Raw genomic sequence first — 7,016 nt, forward strand, 5'->3', positions numbered from 1 at the left:
ACAGAGATTACGCTGAATTTATAATAAAAAAGACCATTTTTGAAAATGAAAACATTTGTTTAAAAATCACAGTTTTATCCAGGACTGCCATGTAAACATTATATAGCAGACAATTTTCCCAAAATGAACTCCTGGGGTGACTTACATAAGCCAGGTAAGGAAAGACATGACTTAGCTGAGGTGATTTCAGGAGTCTGAAGCAGTCGAATAAAAGGATATGCTTTCTGACTGTGCCTTCCATTGTAAGTTGGCCAAAATCCATTTTTGAAGTGGGAAAATGAGAATAGCGAACAATGAATAAATAAAATAAAGAGTGATAAGGGTTTATAATTATTGTTCTTCTGTTAGCATCTGGCAAAAAAAATTGTCCTCTTCAATCTCATTTATAACTTTTATCAATGCTTCTCTTTTTCTTCCTTGCCACTAAGGAAAGTGTATCACTTTAGGACTAACAGTGGCACCTTATCCAGTCACCAGCCTTGTCTCCAGTTTCCTTTTTTCTCTCTCCTTACTCTTTCACCTGGGGGCAGGACAGGGGTTTGTGGAAGTCTGGATGACCACATAGACCTTGTCATCATAGGTCAATAGGTTTAATTCCTTGATTTGCCTAAGGTAAATGTCAAGCATCAGTTGAGTGTTTAACCTACATGGGTGAGTCGATATTAATTTTTCTTTCTTCCAATTAGCTTACAAGCATATTAAAATACATTCTGCTACAACCTTTCTTCTCTCTGTCTTCCTCTCCTGAAGTTACCACTGAGAACAACTTTCAAAGGCATGCATGCTACCTGCATGTATTCTCTCTCCACTTCTCCACTCTCAGATCCCTACGGATAGCATTCACTCCTGCTAGTCCCTCACATTATTTTAAAAGAAGTGATTAGTTACTTCTCATTTTCAATTATAAAGGCCACTTTCCAGTTTAGGTTGTATTTATTCTGAGATGTGTTTGCTATTTTTGTATTGAAGTGTTTTGTTAAGCAAATAACTTTGTATTCTCTTATCCCTCAGTGAAACAATGCCATCAGTTCTTGGTGAATAAAGCATGTATTAAAACTGATGCAGTTAATCCATAAGAATCCAATAGTTTATCCAATGTAATTTAGAGATACCTTAACATAAACTACAATCCTTTTAAAAAATACAAGTCTTGATTTAAAAGAATTTCTAGGTTATACACTCAATTATTATTCAAGTAAAACACCAATTCAATTAAAAGAAACTCTTTCAATGCAGTAAAAATCTCCCAAAGGCTTTTACTATTTCTTCTCTTCTTACTGACTCAGCATACTATTGTTTCATTTTTTGATATAAACACATGAATGAAAAGTACACTGGGATTGCTCTTCTTGAGGATTAGGCTGACACTACAATTATTTGGCTGTCTCCTTTGAAGCAAAGGTAAACACCAATAAAAAATATTTTTGAAATAATCTTAATGGTAATGTCAGTTTTGAAAATCACTTTCACAATTAACTACAAAAATAGGCAAAGTCAAGTGAAAGTCAGTAGAAATAAAGGTAATTTTTAATTTTAGAGGGTAAGAGTATTAAATAGTATCTAAAATGAGATTTTAGCATTGATTGTGTCCATAGGGTCTTTGTCAGCGCAAGTAATTGTGATGAAACAAAAGAAAACACCTTTTTAAAATATTCAGCTTTACTATGATAGGTAAGCAATTTGCCAATAACAGTGCTAAAATCTATTCTCTGAATTTTTCCCCTGCTATTTGAATATTGAACCTTTTGAAAGTATTTACAGCATGAGCACCAACAATTCAAGGTCAAATGTAAGAGTGACTAAGAAACTTTTGAACATGCCTTATTTACCAAAAAAAAGTACAAGTATTAAAATTATTCATCATAATCATCTTAATTATTACTGTGCCAGTTATTTATGGTCACAAGTAGAGTTCTATTCAAAGGGAACTAGTTCTTGTTGCAAGCTTACCATGATCCATTCAGAAACATTTTAATATTATCCATGTAATCCTCTCAAAATTCTCCTATGGTATCTATTAATAACTCCACTGAGAAAGGAGAAAATTGCCTGACTTGCCCGAAGTCAAACATCTAGTATCAGTAGCTTTGAATTCAAATGAGGCTGGTGCAACTTTAGTGTCAATAGGTATACAATATATTCATTTGCTCAATAAATGAGAAATCTGGGGGTTAGCTTGTGTGACAAGAATGGAAAGAATTCACATGTCTCTTCTTTCTCCAATAAGGAGTATTCTGATTCCCTGATCAATTTCTTGTCTCTTCATTGTGTAGAACTGGGGTGATGACTGACTGGGAAAATTAAGAGGCACAAAATTGACTTTATCTTGTTTATTTTGGAAGGACAGAAATCTACTGGTGGGGCTAGTGCCTGTGAGGAGACTGGAGAAGAGAGAAGAGAAAATTTGGCTCAGATTGAGTAGATAAGAAATTTTCCAGGATTTAGACAAGAGAGAAGAAGTTTCGGAGAAGTTTCTATAAAATCCTAAGAGTTAAAGAAATAGGATTGTCAATAACTTTCTTTTTATTGTTTGCTCAAGAGAGTAAACATCAAGGGGCACTTAAGATCTAAATGTTTTTACTTTTAGACACAGGCATGAAATGTTATAGAATGCAATGCTGGGTGGATAGTGTGTCATGATGATAGTCGAGTTCATTTTAGTTACCGTAGACATTTGTCTAATGGAACTTTACATCTTAAAATGCATTCCCCTTCCTTTATATTACAATAAATGCCTCCAGCAATTAGTTAGGGCATTGAATCTAAAATTATCTAATTCTACAAGCTACCTCTCCGGGGTCTTCTCTGGAAGGCAGGAGACCAACTTTCCTCTTTAGGAAAGGAAATTTCTAGCCGTCAAATTGTCCTCCAAGCTTTAGAGACTTTATCTGAAAGGTCAGTTTCTTGGAAACAAATGACAGCAGCCTAGAGAAAAACATGAAATTTCCCTGTCAGCCAAGCTACAGGTAAAGGGGCAGCCCTCTTGGGGGATGTTTGCAGTTCCACTCATTATGGATGAAACAGGAAAATTTGGGGAAATATATTTTAACCTGTGGTCCAAAGTACAATGGAACATCATCCTTGGAAATTATTTTATTGTGGGGAAATTTACAGTGCTCCAATCTAACCAAAAACTGACTCAGATGATGAAAGTGAGTAGATGAGGTTTTTGGGAAGACCTGGTATGTGATGAATGTTGGAAGTGTTTTATCTAGGCTGGTGAGGTGCTGTCCTACCTTTATTTGCTAACACAGCCTGTTCAAAGCAACATACAAGATCTGCAAGGACTTTGAATATGTGATACATGATTACTTTCTTTGTGCTTGCACTAAGCAGCTTGAGCTACATGTATCTTCGTCTGAACTTTGCATATTTGGACACCAACTGGCCTTTCTTCACAGACTCCACTGCAGCAAGCTCACTGAAGGACATTTCACTCTGCAGTAAAAAAATCATGTTCAAGCAGGCCCACTTCAATGCTATACTAATAAGGCAAAGACAGATATCTTACAAAAGTTGATGTACTTCATCATCCTCTGTGCTGGTGCCCTTTTCAAATAAAAAATTGTCCCCTGTATGCCTATATATTAAGTTTTGGAGGAATATTTCCACTCTTCTCTCCCATCTCTTTGACAGACAAACTTCTTGAACAAGTTGTCCGTTCTCTGTTTTTGCATATCATAAACTATTTACTCTTCAATGTCTTTAATTAATCTTTCATCATGAACGCTTTACTGACTTAGCTCTTCCTAATTTCACACATGAGTTGTATGCTGCTAAATCAAATTTTATTTTTTATCATCAATCCCTCTTTCTTGTCTTGAAAAGGATAAGAACACTTATTCATTCATGTATTTGGTTTGTTCTACTAATATTGTTGAGTGTCTGCCTTCTGCAGACAATATTTTAAGCAAAGAAAATAAAGCAGTTATCAATAAAGCAATGGTTCAGGTTCTCATCAAGCATATGTTTTACTGTGTAAGTCAAATACTATACAAATAATCATAAAATTATGTTTAATTAATATCCAAAATAAGTCCTCTTAAGAAAGGAAACTCAAGTGGAGTCTAGCACACATTGAAAGTTGAGACCAAGCATTTCTGAAGAAGTGAGTCTTGAACTGAGATACAAAAATGAGTAGAACTTTATCTAAAGAGGTGAGGGGCTGGGAAAGCTGAGCAAATGCCCTGTGGCAGAGGCATCTTTTCCTGTACACTGACTGTCAGAAACACAGAGAAAGCCAGTGGCATGCTGACGAAGGGAAACAGTGAAGCTTCATTACAATCTATGTTAATATAGGGGGTTTTGGTATGCAAGGACCTTCAGACATCATTTCATTGGTTCCTCAAAACCCCCTGAGAGACACAGGTTAAGTATACTCATCACCTATTTTATACAAGAGGAAGTTGAAATACAGAGAGTTCATAAAGTGAGTTCCTAGAGGGTTCGTAGTGGCAGTGCCCTGATAAGAAGCCTGATTTCTGAAGCCTTGTGAGATTCTTACAGTCAGATCTGTCAAGATAGTCTCCTTTTCCTTCTATATCTCTGATAAGACCTCAGTCTCCTTTACAGACTCTTCTTCATCTGGTCTTTACATGTTGTAGTTCTTCCAAGTTTGATGGTATGTGCTACTCTTTGTTCACTTCCCACTTTCTCCCAGGCTCATCCACTTCCATAATTTCAATTACCCTTCAAAAAATACTGACTCATACATTGAAGCCTTTAGCCTTGACCTCATCTATGACTTACAAAACCTCATAGCCAGCTCCCTATTTGGCATCTCTATTTGTAGAACCACATCTATCTCTCTGTATATAAAATTTAAATAACAATTTCACCCTGAAAAGGGAGATAATTTCAAGTCTCTTATTTCAGTGAGTAGCATGATTGTTAGCCACTTATACAAGACAGAAATTTGATTTATCCCTCTCAGTCACTTCCCGTATCCATCCAAACATAAATTCTCCCTCCACCCTACTCTAAATCTATACTCCATTTTCCTGGGTATAAAAATACTCTCCTAACTAGTTTCTTAAATTAAATATTGTCTTCACTGCAACACTTCTGCATAGTACAAGTGATTATATGAAGACTAATCTATTCATGACATTCTACTGACCTCAAATCTTCAATAGATGCCAATTCTAGTGGGGTCTTTAATGTGACTGACTAGAACTTGCAGAAAATGCCTACTGCCTATCACTGTCAGCATCCCATTCATGCAGGTACCATTCCTCAATTCAGTAACTCACACTCACCATGCTATTTTCGTGAGCACCACAAAGCCCCACAGACTGCTCCTTCTGACTCCTGTATTTCTCTACCCCTCTTTACCCATTTTCTAGAAACTTTTACTTACTCTTTGTATAAATTCCTTAAAGATGCATTTCCAAATGCCCTAAACTAAGTTAGATGCCTCTTGTCATATACTATTCTTACATCCCAAAGCTGCTCTTCACAGTAATCTTGATAATGTTAATAATATAATAAACTGTGTAATTGTGTAATTAGGTTCTTAAAGTTTGTATCTCCAGTTACTACATGAGCTTCATGAGAAAAAGAACCACATTTGCATCTTTCAGAGAATTCCATATTTCCCATAAGACTTCCCATATTTCACAGCAACATCCCCTTATATTGATTTGTGCACCTGACCCCCTTCTTCCATCAAGAATATCTGCTTTCATAGATATCACAGACTTCTTCCCTGCTTGTTGCAGTCTTTTGAGGAAAACCGCAGGTTCCTATAGGCTCCTCTGAGGATCTCCAGAAAACTATTGCTTCATAAATATCTGGCCTATGCATATTCCACTTGATTTACTTTGCCCTCTGCATGTGCAGCAAATGGATAGTAGCCTCCCAACCAGTATATCAAATTCGAAATCGATGAGCCAGGATTGAGTGGGCTGAGCTTGTAAGTTGTTCAGCCTATGAGCTCCATAATAACAAGGACTATATTTATTCTAACTTTAGCCCCAACATCTAGTATAGCCCTTGACATTTGATGAGCACTTGTTTTATTATTATTATAAATTTTGAAAACAAAATGAATGGAGAGACAGGCTTTTATTAGTACCTTGACAACCTCAATCCTAGATAACTGGAAAGTCTGTCTCTAAAGGAGCACTGGTCAGGACTCATTTCTCCACTGTGGAGTATGCAAATAAATATTTAAACCACCCACTGGGAAAACCTAAAGAAACCCATTTTTATTCTACTTGGGATTAGGGGTTTCTAAAGGAAGGGTAGCATTTCAAATTTGCCCATTGCCCTTAAGAGCTCACTTTTTTTTTTTTTTTTTTTGAGACGGAGTCTTGTTCTGTCGCCCGGGCTGGAGTGCAGTGGCCGGATCTCAGCTCACTGCAAGCTCCGCCTCCCGGGTTTAGGCCATTCTCCTGCCTCAGCCTCCGGAGTAGCTGGGACTACAGGCGCCCGCCACCTCGCCCGGCTAGTTTCTTGTATTTTTAGTAGAGACGGGGTTTCACCGTGTTAGCCAGGATGGTCTCGATCTCCTGACCTCGTAATCCGCCCATCTCAGCCTCCCAAAGTGCTGGGATTACAGGCTTGAGTCACCGCACCTGGCCAAGAGCTCACTTTTTGCCACAAAGAGTTATAGACACCTGTAAAGAGCCTCTGACCAAATTCCTCTGACAAACAGAGTTCCTCCAGACCATCTTTTCTTTGGACAGTAACTCTTATAAGAATTATCGTGCTCGCTTTGGCAGCACAGATACTAAAATTGGAACGATACAGAGAAAATTAGCATGGCCCCTGTGCAAGGATGACACGCAAATTCGTGAAGTATTCCATATTTTTTCCATCAATGATAGACTGGATTAAGAAAATGTGGCACATATATACCATGGAATACTATGCAACCATATAAAAGGATGAGTTCATGTCCTTCACAGGGACATGGATGAAGCTAGAAACCATCATTCTCAGCAAATTATTGCAAGAACAAAAAATCAAACACCACATGTTCTCACTCATTGGTGGGAACTGAACAATGAGAA

General features: G+C 37.2%; 1 non-coding gene across 1 annotated transcript; it reads left to right on the forward strand.

The window, feature by feature from the left end:
• The first annotated feature begins 6,709 nt into the window (after positions 1 to 6,709).
• Positions 6,710 to 6,816, forward strand: LOC115898543. The gene has a single exon (XR_004058253.1). It is a non-coding gene; the product is annotated as a U6 spliceosomal RNA (small nuclear RNA).
• Positions 6,817 to 7,016: the final 200 nt, after the last annotated feature.

This window comes from Rhinopithecus roxellana, chromosome 6, assembly GCF_007565055.1.
Source record: "Rhinopithecus roxellana isolate Shanxi Qingling chromosome 6, ASM756505v1, whole genome shotgun sequence".
NCBI classification, from domain to species: domain Eukaryota; kingdom Metazoa; phylum Chordata; class Mammalia; order Primates; family Cercopithecidae; genus Rhinopithecus; species Rhinopithecus roxellana.